This window comes from Suricata suricatta, chromosome 2 (genome assembly GCF_006229205.1).
Source record: "Suricata suricatta isolate VVHF042 chromosome 2, meerkat_22Aug2017_6uvM2_HiC, whole genome shotgun sequence".
In the NCBI taxonomy this organism is placed as follows: Eukaryota; Metazoa; Chordata; class Mammalia; order Carnivora; family Herpestidae; genus Suricata; species Suricata suricatta.
Window position 1 is genome coordinate 169,551,242 of NC_043701.1, and position 16,757 is coordinate 169,567,998.

Here is a 16,757-nt window from a genome sequence, read left to right on the forward strand (position 1 = left end):
CAGTTGTTTCCCCATACAAACTCCAGTTTTATGTATACTCATTTATTCTACCATCGGGCATTTCCCAAGAATTTCATGGGTGCCAGGCATTGTGCCTGCTTGCTAGAAAAACTCTTCTCCCAGCTGAAGCATTGAGGCAAGGAAACCATCTCTGATGTTTCGACAGATACCACATAGCACAGAAGAACCACCCAGCTAAGCCCAGTCCAAATTGCTAAATCATGAGAAAATAAATTGCTGTTGTTTGAGACCACTCAGTTTTAGGGTAATTTTTTACATAGCAATAACATTCCCAAACCTCACTCTGACATAAGAATGGAAGGCTTGTCTTTCTCTTTCAGAGTCTTCCTCATGTCATAGCCCAGCTCAAGTCATCTGTCAGCTGCTGGTATTCCTGTAATAGACGGTGTATAATGTCACCATGAGCACCTGCCCAGCCAGTTCTTTGTGTGGCCAGCTGTAATTAATTAATCATACACTTGTGAGCCCCCAACAAGGGGGCACCATTGATCTTCAGGCTCCTCCTTTGGTGAGGAGCCGAGGGAGCTGGAGCTCTTAAGGTTGGGCAATGATGAGTCTCGGGCAACTCCAGACATAGAGGCCACCTCCTGCTCTCACTTACAAGAGATGCCCTGATCACCTGGTTGCCATGACAATAGTCATCCCCAATATGTACAGGCCAAAGGATCTTTTCATACCCCTTATGCTCTAAGGATCAGAAGACCTCAGCATGGCAAAGCATGGATGAGGCAGAGATAAGCAGAAAGAACTGATACTTCCATTTTCTGAGAGTTCTCTTACATGAAAATGGCAGCACTCTGAGGGCAGAGACCAAACTCATTTGTTTTGGGTGAAAAATGTAGAAGAAGTGAAAAATATCACCAACACCTGTATGACTAGCTAGGATGGGCACAGGAAGGCATCTTGGGGCAGGACTTACTTTTCAGGAATGAATCACCTGAGGGGCATATATAAGTCAAGTAGACAGTCACTTTCCTGCTGGCCCTCAAAGACTGTTCCTTCCCATATTATCCTTCTTGGTATGCAAGTCTGGTTGCTGGGGGTGAAGTAGGCAAATGTGCACAAGAACCAAAGAATCTCTTGGGAAGGAAAAAAACCTAGACCACAACCTCTTCCTTTGTGAGGACCACCATTTCTCAGATCCCTCTGATAGATCTGCAGGGTCCCAGGTAAATTAGTGGACAGGAAGTACAGGAAGAGACAACTAGGCCCTGGAAAAGTCAACATGAAGGAAGAGGGAGTTTGGGCATTTGGGTAAAGGACCCTAATCAGACCCTGGAGAAAGAGGTGGACTCAAAGATGACTTCCAATATATAGAGGGTGTCATGAGAAATAACTGAAAAAGAAACAAGATGTGACCCTGTTCTCCATACATTGGAGAAGTATATCACAGTAGTTATAGGAAATCATACATTTACTTTGGATAAAGCCAACTGGACTATTACCTTATTCAATAAATAATTCAATTATTTAATTCAGTAAACACTTATTTATGAAGGAAGACTTGGCGATCACAGCCAGGAAGGCAAAAAATTGATTATGAAGCCATATGATAAGTGCAGAAAGAAAAGTATATACAGAACCCAGGGACTGCTCTGGGGAGGAATGGAGTGACAATTTCCTCCTTCAGGAAGGAAGCCTGGAGGAGGTAACCAACAAGATGGGTTTTGAAGGGTAAATGGGAGTTCACTAGTAGGGCAAAGGGCCTGGGCTTATCTTCAGTGGTCAGCAGTGCATGGTTTGTGGATGGCTCAGAGGTAGAAGAACAAAGGCAGCTTTCCACATTCAATTTCCAACAGACAAACGTGTTGATTTGATGGTGGGTGGAGCTGAGCTCTTGGATTCATCATCAGCTTTGGAGATGATAGCACCCACTGGGGCCCTGGCATGAAGCACCCTTAGAAGCCACAAGTTCCAGCAAGATAGATCAGTCATAGAAGTTGTATTTTTCTCTGAGTCTTTGTACATAGAAGTAACCAAAGAACAAATAGAAAACAGCACGTCCAAAGCTGGTCATCAGCAACTGTAACTAATAGGACTCCAAGTTGGGGTCGTATTGGCTCAGGGGCCCTCTACCTGCTGGAAAAGTTTCTACATTATCTTCACACAAGGGCATTCATCCCCTAGGGTGGCTCTCTCTGCCTGAGCCCTGAGCTTTCAGTGCTGAGACCTCATTTGTGGAGATGGCCTCTCTAGGAAGCTGGTGCCCATGGCAACCCCTTACCTGACTCAACAGAGTGATGCAGACCAGACCTTCAGCACATTGACCAACACAGGTCTTGAGCGATGACTCAAGTCTCCTGGTCTACAGCTGGTCTTGCTTCTGAGAACCCACCTTTGACTACGGAGGGCTCTGTCTGGGTATCCATTGGTGAGGGCAGCCCTGAAGTCAGTATTACCCCTTTGAAAAGAGCAGATGTCAATCTTGTCACTTTACATTAACTTCAGCGAAGAGGGACTGACAGAAACATGATGCTGGGTGAACTATATTTGACTGATATTCTGTCAAATATCGCATAGGGTTGTGATCCACAACTTTTCCCATCTGCTGCTCTGGTCTGAGTCACTGAATGCACAATAGCATAATTACCATATCTTGTTCGAGTTCTCTACCACCTGATCAGAGCACGTGAATGTGAAATGTGCCCACAGAAAAAGGAAGCCCAGGCCGGCTGGGTGCAAGAGCAAGGCTATCCCTCAGTTCTTCCCTTGGGGAGAGCCACCGAGGGAGGGGATGGTCCCAGAAGATGTCCAAGCTCTTGTCCAAGAAGGTGGATATCCTGGAAACAAAGGAGGAAGGTGGAAGATCAGGAGTAAGGAGTGGGATTAAGATCACACAAACCTGCAGCCCTTAGAAACTGGCTTAATCCACTTTATAAAGAGTTGGGAGGGTTTTTCTCTCTGTGAATATAATACCTTGCACATCTGATCAGCTCTTTTCCCAGAACATTTCAAAGCTCTCTGCAAATACAGCAGTCTCCTTAGATTAGAGCACGGCCTATTATTACCTGGCTTTGGAGACACCCCAGGTCAGCAGGTCACCTGGGGCCCTCTGAAATAAGACAATTCCCTTACAATAAAAAGCCTGGTGTGATGTGGTTTGTCTAACTAGTGGTTTTCAAACTACATGAGTCATGGGACCCTAAAAACACATACACAGCCTGAAGCTAAACTCCTAGTTCAGAACAAAGTAAAACTATTCTGGTTATCACCAAAGTAGGATATGGGGGCAGGAGGGGGGCAAAAATGGGTCTACTTGATGCCCCCGCCCCCTGAGCCCCAGGACTTCCCAGCCACAGTCACGTCCCCACACCCAAGCACAGGTACATTTTTCTGGGAAGCTAACAGAACTTCCGTTTCTTGAGGGTACCTCCTGAAGTCTGGTACCTAATCTCATTTCGCTCATCTAGTGTTGTTTTCATAATGAGGGCCCCCGCCCAAATGATATGAGTTTTGTGTCAAACCAAGTGCAAAATAAAAACTTGGGGTCCTTTGTACAAGAATGACGGAGAATTTCAGGATGGGAACTGCAGAGCGTTAAACCTCGCACAGGTGGCACACCCAGGAAGCCAGCCCTGATTTCATGCCCCGCAAAACCTGCGTCTGCCCTTTTCTCCACCTTTCCAAAGACGTGCCAGTAATTTCAAAGGAACCCCGGGATCCCCTGCACATTTTCTTTGAACCTAGAGAGTTGGGCTTGTCAAGCTTGCAGCCTCATGGGCCTGAAGTTCCTTCTGGAAGCCGGGCTGGGCCTCCTGCATCTTGCTTTCATATAGAAGAAAGGCCTGAAGATGAATGACTGCATTTGCAAACAGAAACTAGAGCCGACTTTAGAATCTGCTGCATATTCAGGACTTGGCACCCCAGAGGCACTTGGGGAAGTTGTGGCTCAATCTTAAAACCCCCAGGGGACTGGATAGAATCATTTCAGGGTGCTCCCTGAGGGCCCGGGCCTCGCACACTCCTTGCCTAGGTTCCCCACAATCCTGGGCTGTGGTGATTATGTCTACTGAGTAAACACAGTCTCTGTTCCAACTAGACAGACTGCTCGTGGCTCTGTGACCATGTGACCATCACTACAAATGACAGATCTTCGTACATCAATTCCCCTGCCCAGAACGTCTTCTTCCCTTCTCTTACCCAGGCCTTAGCCACGCGCCAAAGGCCTGCTGAAGTGTTCCCTTTGGTGGCCCTGCCTTCAAGATGGAATAGGCTGCCTTCATTGTGATGCTAAGGAGTGACATTCCTGGAATGTCTGGCTTGGGGCCGGACCACCAGCTACTGAGTGTACCTGCCACATTACCCAGAAAGCAGAAACCACCCGCAGTATAGAAAACAGACGGCCTCGAAGGCAGGAATTGGTTCTGCAGGAGATGCAAGTGCTATGAAGCCAAACGGGGCATTTGGTCCAGGTCCACCTAGCAATAAACAGAGTAGGAAGCCACCAGCACTGTCGGCAGCCGGGGGGGGGGGGGGGGGGGGGGGGGGGGGGGGGGGGGGGGGGGTCGGGAGACGGCCGGTGGCCCTTCCTTACAGGATCCCTTCTCTCTACAAAGCAGCCCCAAGCCTAACCCAGCAGGAAGCCTGGGAGACACAGCCTGCAGGGTAGCCGCTCCCAGACACAACAGAGCAGAGGCCAGGGACGAGGGGACCTGAGGACAAACAAGCCCTGGATTGCATGGGGGGGGGGGCTGCATGGTGCTCTGGGGGAGGCCCAGAGGGGCCTCTGAACTTGAACCTCTGAAAACCTTTCCAGCCTTGAGAGTGATAGGAACACTTTACCTTTCTCAGCCATTCAGATGATAATGGCCTTAGAAATCATGTTTTTCATGCTCAGTAAAATGACAGTAGAAAATCTTTCCATTGGATATGTAATGTCCCACTGGGTTGATTTCTTTTAATAACTTAGGAGAAACGTTGTGTTTTCTGACTTGCAGATTCACTTCCTTTTAGGAGACAATGAGAATTATATAACGCATCATGTTTCCCTTTTTGCCTTAGTGGCCAGGAAGCTCCGAACTAATTTCAAACTTCCTAAATGCACGTTTTTAATTATATACTATCCTCTTCTACATCTCTTTAAATGCACAATTTCTAATTTGACCCTCTTATTGACTGGATGTGTTGTAAGACACCTCAAGTGTTCTTAAGTAGCAGAGAAGTCTAACTCGGCTTCTTCTGAGTATCAGACGACCCCAACAGGTCCTACCTCTAATTCTTCCTGACATTTGGTCCCTGTCTGTTCCCCTTCCCCCACAAAACTCCCTAGTGATTTGTCATTTTCCCACGTTGAGAAAGCCACAGGTCCTTCCCACTTCTGCATGTCACTCTCTAACTCTTAAATTGTCACTGCACGTCTTTCACTTCCCTTTACACTGCCCTTGTCGGAGATTTCCTCTCCAACGGGGCATGAACCCTTCCCAGGCAGTGCCGGCATCATGGGGCCCCCTAAAGAGGAAGCCAAAAGCCTGGACTGAGAAGTGAGGACCCCTGGAGGTGGAGGGCTGGCATGTGGGCATGACGGGTAGCCCTCAGAGGCTGTGGGTCACTGACCTGGTTTGAATCCAGCTCTACCACTCGCCTGCTGTGACCAATGGGCACCTGCTGTGCCCGCCAGCTTACCTATGCACTGATCCTTTCCCTGCCTTTGCTAACGGTGCCCCAGTTTTTCTCTAGGGATGACTCCCCTCCCATAATCTCCGGTCTGCATGGGATTGACTTTCAAAGTGGCATGTCCTATCTGCCGAAGATATGGTGAGGTGACCCATCCAAACCCATGAGACTATCTCTTCCAAGGGTGGGGCGGCAAGCTAGAGCTCATTTGTCTTATCTACAATCCCCAGTGAGCTTGTCCATCTGCTCCTACTACCTCCAGCCCCAAAGCGGAACTTATCCTTGTCCTCACATGGCCTGCATACTTGCATTGTCCTTGGCATTTTAATAATGAGTTTCTGTTGCTGCCCTCAAGCCCCAAGTGACACAGGGCCCCATCCTGAGACAGTTATGTAACCTCCTTGAGTCTCAGGTCCTCCATCTGTACACACATGATGGGGTGAGGGGTGATGTGCTCAACCCATCATGGGTGTTCCACAAAGATTTCATCCCTCCTTCCCTGCCCTGCAGAAAAAGTGACCTTCAAAAGGTGATGGGACCCACCCCCAGAGCCCCCCGTTCCACAGGTGTCCAGGGGCAAGCATCAATGGTGATGTCTCCTGAGACCTCATCTTCATCTTTAGGACCTCTCCACTCTTTAAGGAATTCCTGGGGATCTCACCAAAGGATGAGGAGTGGCTCACCTGTTTCAGTGGGAGAGAAGCAGAATCTCAAAAACACTTCTCATGAGGAATGAAGACGTGAGGTTCTCTAGCTGCGGCCTTTGCCAAAAGTCCTGGCGCAGGCTCCTGCACACGGCACTGCTGTGCTCAGTGGATTCCTCCCATTGTAAACCTACAACCAACTTTGTTTTCGGACCATATGACAAGTAGCCTTGGCTCTGAGGGGCCTGCTGTTTCCCATGGTGACTCACTCTTGGTAGGCACTGAAGATCCTTCGATCCTCCAAAAAGGCTCAGCAAGCATCCTCTTCCCTGGTCAGCATGAGCCCGGAGTTGGATGTGGCTCACATGCCCAGCTGCCTCCCTGGGTCCTTGTGGAATACTCAGCCAGTCTCCAGAGAGCACTGTTCCCGATGAGAGAGTGGGAGCTAACTAGTGATGTTCCCGAGCCCACAGTGGGCTCCACGGGGAACCCACTGGCGGTTCCAAAGGGCTGGCCACAGAATCTTCTCAAAATTAATAACTACCAATGATCTCACTGTTGTTTAGTGCTTCACGTAAGGTGAGAACTAAGTTCATCAGCCTCACTTTACACATACAGAATCAGGCCTAAGCAATTAAACTTGGCCAAGGTTGCATGGCTATTAAGAGATAAAGAATCTCACCCGGGTTGACATGATGGCAAAGCCTGTGCTCTTCCCCACTATGCTCTATTGTGTCTCTCATACTCCCTGGGGGGACCGCCACTCACAGTCATCAGGTGGTCACTAGCCTCCCGGAGATCCTGGAGAGTAAAGAGAACCAAGCTCCAATTGTGTTGCTCGGCAGCAAAGTGGCTTTGGAATGTGGAGTTCCTCCCTGGTTCCCAATTCCCTCCTTTGCAGGGTGGAGGACAGGACATCCCCTCTGCCTCAGTGGAATGAGGTCATCTACAGCATTCCACACAGAAGCACTGTGACAGGTATTGCTGGCCCACAGTGAGGAGATGCCAGAAGGAAAGGAAGAGAACAATGAGGAGCGACAGGAAGGACATGGATCCCATGCGGACCCGCTGGGACCTGGATGCAGTTGACCCCCTCCTGCCTCCTGCTGCTCTGAGCTGGGGGTCCCAGCCGTGGCTCTTCTTGAAGGAGCCAATACGGGGTGCAGAACAACAGGATTCTGCAAGTGCATATGACGGCTTCCTCCTCTGGGTCTCCAAAGAGTCCTGCTGGTTCCTTTTCCCATGTCACCTTGGGCCTAAAGATCTTCCTGCTTCAACTGAGAAGGGGCTGGAGAAGCTGGAGATGGGAAGGGAAGGTCAGACTTCGAACTTCCTGCCCCGGCCTCCCCCACAGACCCAGTGACCACAGTATTTTCTCTGCCCTGTTCTGGCAAGCCGAGTGGCTTCCCCTCACCCACCCTGTGGCTACCTCCTCATTACAGAACAAAGGAATCTGGCTCTTTCCCTCCAGTCCAGAGAGGGTTCCTAATTGGCTTTCCATTAAAGAGAAAATAGACTACTGTTTCCACCTCATTATTTATGAGCCTTTCTGGAAGTGCATTTCCATGCACTCTGGGATTACTCACGCCCATTTTGCTTGGCCATATTTTATGATCTGTTTTATTTATTCAGGGCCTCTATTGGGTACTCACATCTGAAACCAATTAAAAACCAAGAAGTAGGAAAAACCAAATAAACACCTGGAGATGTCCAAACCCAGTCTTTCTGAAGCCTGTGATTGGGAGACTGGCATGGCCATGCCACTAGTCTAGGCCATGGGAAATGGGGACCTTCCTCCTAGAGACATCAGGTGATGAGGCCACACAGATGGCAGTGTATACATTCAGAGACCTGTTGACAGAGCTTGGGCTGTGATTGCCTGGTTCATTGGCTCACCTGGGATCTCTGTGTGCATGGCAAGGCTCACAGATTCATTTGTGAATGCCCCTCTCTGCCTGGCACCCAGTAAGAACTCAAAAATTCTTTGCTCAGTCTTGCATTCATTACCATCATAACTGCTGAAGCAACAATATGGAGAACCATCTCTATGACTTTGGGAATTATCTGCCTTTTAAAAACACTGCCCCTAGCTCTGCTCTGAAAGCATTCTTAGGGGTTGACATGCTCCCTTTTCTTTTCCTTTTCTTTTTCTTTTTGTTGTCAAAGAAACCTTTAATGAGGATTTGAGGTGCAAGAGGAAGATGCAGAGGACCGGGCCTCAGTCCCAGCCACCTCTTGTATCCATGGCTTCGTGTAGGTTTTCAAGTCAGTTCTGCTGCTGCTGAGTGTGAGGCTTATCTCGTCTGTGTTCCTCATAAGTGTCACCATCAGTGGGCAGCTCATGGCAGCACAGGGCAAGTGGCAGAGGTGAGGGCAAGCCCTCTCAATGACAGTCTCCCCCTCCAGCATGAGAAGCCCTGATGACTGGTCTGGGAAGGTTCTCAACCAGTCTCGGCAGCAGGTGGAAGTAGGCAGTGATCCCAGTCTACCACCAACCCCACTTCTTCAGAGTCCACCCTATTGTTAGAGCCAGCTACCCTCCCGCTCCCGACTTCCCCTAATACACTCCCTTTCAACTGCAGAAAAGCAGCTGCCAAGCTTGGTTTTTCCAGAGACCTGCAGTATATCATCAAGACATATCCTGGTGGGGATAGGGGTCTCAAGGAGAGGAAGGCAGGTGTTCCCTTCTTTTTGGGGGGCTCTGAAACCATTCCTCTCATCTTTCTAGGATAAGCTCCAGAGTTCATGTCCATGGACAAGCCATCCTGCAAGCCTTTTTGTCCATGTAAGATGCAGAGAGGCCCCTCTTTCCTTCTACCTTCACTGTCCATCCTCCAGCATCAATCCCTGCTGGAGCTGGAGGCCTCTCTGCCCCACTTCCCACCTTCACCCTAGGGAGTCAGTATATTGGTTACTGGTCTCTGTCCTAAAGCCAAATGCCCCTTTCCTCCCCTTACCCTGAGCTGGGTGCTCAGACGGTATGGGGAGTGACAGGTGCAAGGGCCAAGAGCAGTCTTTGGGACAGCAGCAAGGTGGCAGAATGCTGTGCATTGTGGAACTTTGTGGTGTTTCTGTCGGGGTTAGAAGAAATGATGCAGGGTGAGGGGTGTATGAAATAGGGGGAGAGGTCAAAAAAGGTACTGATTTCTGGTTATAAATTAAATACATCATGAGGATGTAATAAACAGCATGGTGACTATACTCAATAATACTGCATCATGTATTTGAAAGTTGCTAAAAGTAGATCCTAAAAGTTCTCATCACAAGAAAAAAATGTATAACTATGTATGGTGATGAATGTGAACTAGACATATTGTGATCATTTCACAATATGTACAAATATTGAATCATTAGATTGTACACCTAAAACGAATATGTTATATGTCAGTTATACCTCAGTAGAAAAAAACTTACGAGGGGCACCTGGGTGGCTCAGTCGGTTAAGCCTCTGACTTCGGCTCAGGTCAGATCTCACGTTCATGGGTTCAGGCCCCGCATCAGGCTCTGTGCTGACAGCTAGCTCAGAGCCTGGAGCCTGCTTCCAGTTCTGTGTCTCCTTCTCTCTCTGCCGCTCCCCCTCTCATGCTCTGTCTGTCTCTGTATCAAAAATAAATAAAACATTTAAAAAAAAAGAAAAGAAAAAAACTTACGAAAGGCATTAACTTAGCACATAAAAAAATGAAAGAAATGATGTACATCACATCTCTGACTTTTTTTCTTCCCAAGATATTTGTGGCATTTGTTGTAATCTGATTTCTCTCTCTCTCTCTCTCTCTCTCTCTCTCTCTCTCTCTCTCTCTCTCTCACACACACACACACACACACACACACACACACACACACACACACAATAGGGGAGGGAACTGGGCCCCATAATTCTTAGGGCTAATGCTCCTTACAGACGTATCCCCCCCATCTCTACCTTTCCTTAGTAATTTATATCAATCATTTCTTCATTCATTCACTTACTCATTTGTTCATTAATTCAGCAATGTATTGAGTGTGTCGATGTGGCACACACTGGCCGTACATCTGATGTAATGTTCAGTCAATCCCTCTCCACCTGAATTTATAGGAGAACCATAGAAGAATCTACAGAAGTTCTATAGAACAATGATAAAAACCATCAAGTCTCGAGACAAAAAGGGAACTAGGAAACCAACACAATTCTACCTGTCCACAAACCATGGTTTCCAAATTTGAGGTCTGTCTCCTATATCTTGGTCACATTCTGGCGAACATTATAATGTCTTACTGCTACTGAGTGACTGGCCTGATGATTTTGAATATGAGAAGCAAAGATACCCAATCTCCCTTTTTCTCTCCTTTCTTCAGCAGCACATGAGGACTGACAATGGTGAGGATTCAGGGAGCAGTTGGGTCACATGACAGGAGAATGGGGAGAAGACCGCCAGCACAGCCACTGACTGGATCCTTCTCTTTTTTTTTTTTTTTTATGTTCTTTATTTATTTTTGAGAGACAGAGAGAGACAGTGGGAATAGGGGAGGATCAGAGAGAGAAGGAGACACAGAATGTAAAGCAGGCTCCAGGCTCTGAGCTAGCTGTCAGCACAGAGCCCGATGCAGGGCTCGAACCCACAAACCGTGAGATCATGACCTGAGCCAAAGCCGGACGCTTAACTGACTGAGCCACCCAGGACCCTGGATCCTTCTCAAAGAAGGCTTGAGGTTAGTGACGTCGAGGTAGACTGAAAGCAACTGAATTGTTCTGCATGATAGTGGGAGAAAATGTTGGAATTCCTGTACTGTTGGTGCTGGGGACCCCACTGGCCACTGGGGAAGGCTTCTTAGATTAATATTTGTAAATTCCTGAAACAAAATATACAGGATGGAAAGGAAGCCAATTATATTAGAACACAGTTATCAATATATTTTTTAATTGTGGTGGGGTAATTTAGTGCTACTTTATAAACAACACATTTAAATAATAAAGCACTGCATTTTAAATATAGGCAACATTAACTCATATTTTATTTTTTAAATATAAAAATTTTAAGTTTATTTATTTACTTTTGAGAAAGAAAGAGTGCAGGGGAGCGAGAGAGAGAGAGAATCCCAAGCAGGCACCATGCTGTCAGTGCAGAGCCCCATGCAGGGCTCAATCTCATGAACTATGAGAGCATGACCTGAGCCAAGATCTAGAGTTGGATGCTTACCGAACTGAGCCACCCAGGTGCCCCTAAAGAATATTCATATGATGGTTATTGTTTCTTGGCTTGCCCCTGGCCAATGTGACATGTTTCTCTTGGAAATAACAATGCACACATCATGTTGGACACTCAACTCAGTTGATTTTTTTTAATGTTTATTTATTCTGAGTGAGAGAGAGCACAGTGGGGGAGGGTTAGAGAAAAGTAGGGGGGAGAGAGAATCCCAAGCAGGTTCCGCACTGTCAGGGCAGAGCCTAATGTAGGGCGCAATCTCATGGATCATGAGATCATGACCTGAGCCGAAACCAAGAGTTGGATGCTTAACCAACTGAGTCATCCAAACACCCAGACATTCAGTTGCTTTTGTTTTTAATTTTGATGGTTCCAATGCCTGATTCACAAGGAGACATTGCTGCAAAATTATTTTTAAAGTCCACAGCTTGCTTTACAAGGAATGCCTAAATCCTCCAAAGTTTATGGAGTTAATCTCCAATTGTGGGAACACACAACTGTAGCATTTGGTGGCTGAACTACTAGGGTCCAGAGTTGCTCCAGAGTTGGCAAGTTATGACTCATAAGTATCTGCAGACAGGAATGCTGTGCTGTTCTGCAATCTAGGGGACAGTCAAATAGCTAGCATGGTGTCAAAGTAGAGTACAGAAGATACTTCAAGATCTGTTAATAACTGGATATGAAATATAAAATGCAATATAAAATATATATATAAATATCTGGATTTCTTGTGGTGACGAAGTCGCAGGTACTACTGATTTGTTTTCTCCACTCACAAGCGGAGGAAATACTAAAATTCAGTAGAAGGTTATCAGAAAGGTATCATTTCCTCCCATCCACGTTCCCAGACCCCACAGAACACCTTGGAAGTCCACCAATACCAATTAGAAGAGGATGAGGAGGAGCAGAGATAAAAAGTCAGCCAGACAACACAGAAAACAGATCTAAAAAATTTCAAACATAGGGCAGCCCATGGAACAATCTCAGCACACAGAGCCCAGGAAGGCCTTTAATGAACAAGACTGGCCTCATCCTAATGTTTGAGCTGTAATGACTCAGACCCCTTTTCTCCTGGCAAAATCCTTAGCCAAGTCTCTTCCTTCCCATTTGTACTTAAAATGAGTGGGGTTTGTAGCAGAAAGGAAGGGGCTGTATTTCGTGATCGGGTCCATCCATGGAGACTGTAGATCTGTCTGTAATGGAACTGATTGAGCTGAAGCGGGAACCTGGGCCAGAGAAGTAATGTTCACCTGGAAATTTGCAGACCCTCAGGGAGGGCTTTGGTCCTCCACGGGGCATGGAGTACAGGTCCAGATGGATCTCATTTAGATCTCAGCATCCCAGGGACCCCCTGCAGATGGTGGGTGGCATCTAGAAAGCTCACAGAGCCTTTTGCATAGGAGAAAATCAATAACTCATGGCTCTAATGTCTAAGAAGCCGGAGGAGGTTGAGGAACTGGCTATACTGGTCACCACCTCCCTGCCTTCTCACTTGCTTTTTTCATGGCACACAGCCCTTCCCTGTGGCTCGGGCATCCAGAAGAGAGGTGAGGCCTGACTTGGTTTATGGTGCTCCCGTCACCAGAGCTAAGGGTTTGGCCCGTACAGAAATCTGAGCGACAAACTGGCTGCTGGCAGTTGCCACGCCAGGCCGTGTTTGCTAAAGAAGCTCTAATGAGAAGCCGACAGATGAATCCCCTTTGCCCTGTCCTGCCTCCAGCAAGCCGGCCGCTTCCCCGCGTGGTCTTCTCCACGCTGTTTTCTAAGTTTTCCTCCTAATCTCCACCTCAATTCCTCGTTCCCATTCTTCTGAATGTTCAAGTCACGACCTTTGCGGTTTATGGGCCACCGGAGACTGAACTAAATGTGTTAGCTCTGAGTCCAAACAAGTAATAGCCGGCCAATTAAATTAATAATCCATATTGTTACAGTGTTTAACCACGGCCGTTTCCTCAGCGGTCTGTTTAAATCACAGCCAAGGCCTGACCTATTAAAATGAATAACTGGAATTATGAGAAACTCCATTTAATAAACACAGCGAGGAACGCAGCACAATTGGGCATGAAATATTTATTACCACTTGAAGCAGAGAGCTGTTTGGGACTTTAAGATGGCATTAATGAATGCGTTTTAATTTCTGGCTCACGAGGTGGGAGGTGGGGCTGGAACTGAGGGCCCTTTGGCAGATTCCTGGAAAAAGCAGCTCGTGTTATATTATTACATTGCGCCGGGGCTATCTGTTTATGCGTGGACCTCTGCATAGGAGACTAGTACTTGCTCAGTGAATGCTTGCTGGATGGACGGAGGGGTGGATGGGTGACACGTAAAGCATTTTGACACTGTAATATCCACACTTCAGCGATAGAGGACAGATAAAACACTTAGCACTGTGCCTGAGACATGCTAAATCCTCAGTAAACGGTACCTGTCATTACAGTTTGGAGAGCGAAGTCTGGTTAATTTACTGGAAAGTCGGCACTCGCGTTTGGCAATTCCTCCAGAGCCCGAGAGCTGCCCTAGGACCCAGACTGGCCCATTTATCTTTATGTGCACTTGGAAGCCTGTTTTAGATTAGATGTTCTTTGGTTGAGTATTCTGGGCTTTTCTCAGAATGGAGTATTTCTTTTCCATGCTTTCTCAAAGCTCAACATCTGATCTCTGCAGTTGCCCCGACATGTCCCGTTTTCCCAGGTAGGATTCTATTTCCCTTTTCCCAGACCTCAGCTCTGACATTCTGATAATGGGTTTGGAAATTGTGGTTGCTGTAATGACAGCCCTTAGCAAGTCTTGTAACCACCAAGTCAAGCCGGGTTTGTTATCGGGGATCTATGAGCGTGATAGCTGGGTCTTCTCTACAGGAGACCCCCCCCCAATGGGAAACTAAGGGGTCACCTCCTGCAGGACTTGCTTTCCAGAGAAAGTGGACAGCAGGCAGACCAAGCCATGTGCTGACGGAACACACTGGACATTGTGAGGGCCTACGCCGGGAAGGTGGTGACTCTAGAAGGCCTCGCCTTTGTAACCCCTTCTGGAACATTCAGCAGACATCTCCTGGAGACCACAGAAATACCCTTCAGCTCCAGTCACCACATACTCACGCCTAAAATTAAATATACTAATGAATGCAAGGCAGACAAAGGATGGTCTCATTTTGAATAGGCAGAATCTTGAAAATAGAAATAGAGGAATGTAAGGGTGTTTTTCTTTCCATGAGGGAAGGATGGCTCTGACCTGATGGAGGATTTGATTGTGTCTCACCACCTCTCCACTGCGTTCAAACACTAAGAATGATCCCAAAGAGGAAAAGCGTCCTAAGTGGCCAGCATGTCCTCATGGGGCGTGAGATGGGAAATTTGCCTGACCCTGAGTGAGGCCTCAGAGGGCTCTGTCGGTCTGTACTCCGCAGATCTCCTGTTGTCAGTGTTAGTGTCTGTGACTTCAGTCTCTTTAATCCTTAAAGATGCTTACAGGATAATGGATGTCATGGCTGCATTGGGCTCCTGCTTCCCTGTGTGTTGGAGGGAGGCGTTTGTCAAATAAAAGATGTCTCTGCCAAAGGGACCTTCACGGTGGAAGCCTTCAGAATTAAAGAAAAACCGGGGTAGAGTTGTTCCTTATCACCTATTCCTCCCCCTCTTAGCTGTGAGCTCCTACAGTGTTAGCCTGTGTCTTATTCATCTTTGTATTCTCCGCTGTGACTTGTACAGGACATAACATCCTTCTGGTTCTAAGCAAACATTTGTACATCATAGAAAACCACCATTTATGGAGTCTTTATAATAGCCAAGCCCTGTGCTAAGTTCCTTGCCTGGGCTCTCTCATGTCATATTCCCAACCACACTATGGCTTTCTGTCACCATGCCTCCTTTTATAGATGAGGACATTGAGACATAAAGAAGCGGAGCACTTGTCCGTGATCACCTGGGTAACAAGTGGAAACCCTGGAATTTGAACCCTAGTCTGAGTAATTTCAGCACCTTGGCTTTCATCACCATGTTGCTCTGTCTCCAAGGGAAAAAGTTACATGGATACATAGCTTCATCCTCAAGAGTTTATAGTCAGGGCACCTGGGTGGCTCAGTTGGTTGAGGATCCAACTTCGGCTCAGGTCACGATCTCACAGTTCGTGGGTTCGAGCCCCGCGTCAGGCTCTGTGCTGACAGCTAGCTCAGAGCCTGGAGCCTGCTTTCAATTCTGTGTGTCCTTCTCTCTCTGCCCCTCCCCTGCTCATGATTTGTCTCTCTGTGTCTTTCAAAAATAAATAAAAGTGTTTAAAAATTAAAAAAAAGAGTTTATAGTCAAGTAAACGAAACAGATACACAAAGAGGTCATTAATTACAGTGCGTTAAATGAGCCCCGCCCTGGTGGCCAGGTAAATACCAAGGTGGTTCAAACAATCTAATCTGGAGGGAATTAGGGCAGCTTCCTGGAGGAGGTGAGATCTGAACTTATTTTATTAAAGGGTGAGAGGTTGGGCAGACAAAATGTTAAGTGACAAAAGACTTTCCAAGCAAAAGGAAGAACGTGGATGATAGGAAAAGGCCTTTGGATACAACACCTTGGTAGGATAACTCTTAGCAGTGAAAAGACAGCAGGGCCCGATTACCACGTAGTAGGAGGAAGGCATCCATCTAGCTGCTGCTGAGTTCTTCCTTATGCCTTCGACTAGAGATGCTGATCATTTCCTCCCTGTCCCTCCCACGCCCACTTCCCACAGACTTCTCCTAATGGACAACTCTATAGGGGCAGGCAGATACCCTACAGACAAAGCCTAGACGATTCTACCCCACCTCCAGCCATTTAATTTAAACTGAGCTCATCAGGTCCTCTCCCCCAGGAACTTGCATGTAAAGCACTAAGAGCAAATCAGTTATCTCTGGAGAACTGAACCGACAGGTCACACAGACACAGAGACTGAGGTTGCCAGAATCATGGGCAAGGGATTAGGAATCAGCAAAGCCGATGACCAAGAAAAGAGAAATAAACAAGTGCAGAGAAGAAATAACAGAGAAAAGAGAATGCAGACCGGGCCCCAGCCGATGCAGAATCGAGGGTGACTGCCTTGGCTACTGAATCTTGGGTCATTTCTTGCCTTGAGATGGCACACGTGTCATAACAAACCCCTCTTTACTTAAAGCCACTTCATGGGGTCTCTGAAGACACTGAGAGACTTGAGAGAAGACGCATCATTTCAGGGGTGGGTAGGCAAGGCGTCTCCATGGTGCCGAGCATGCCTCCCAGGCTGTCCTTGAACTCAGTCTGGCTCTGACAGAAGGCGGTACCATGCCTTAACCAGA

The 16,757-nt window shown here is 47.3% G+C and overlaps 1 long non-coding RNA gene across 2 annotated transcripts; it reads right to left on the bottom strand.

Annotated features, from left to right (window-relative positions):
- Positions 1-272: 272 nt before the first annotated feature.
- Positions 273-7,096, bottom strand: LOC115273674. Of its 2 annotated transcripts, XR_003900895.1 has the most exons (4): positions 7,047-7,083; positions 6,318-6,699; positions 2,246-2,801; positions 273-394 (listed from the first exon to the last, which is right to left on the bottom strand). It is a non-coding gene; the product is annotated as an uncharacterized LOC115273674 (long non-coding RNA). The 2 variants fall into 2 exon arrangements; XR_003900894.1 differs by having other exon boundaries at positions 6,318-7,096.
- Between the last annotated feature and the right edge of the window lie 9,661 nt (positions 7,097-16,757).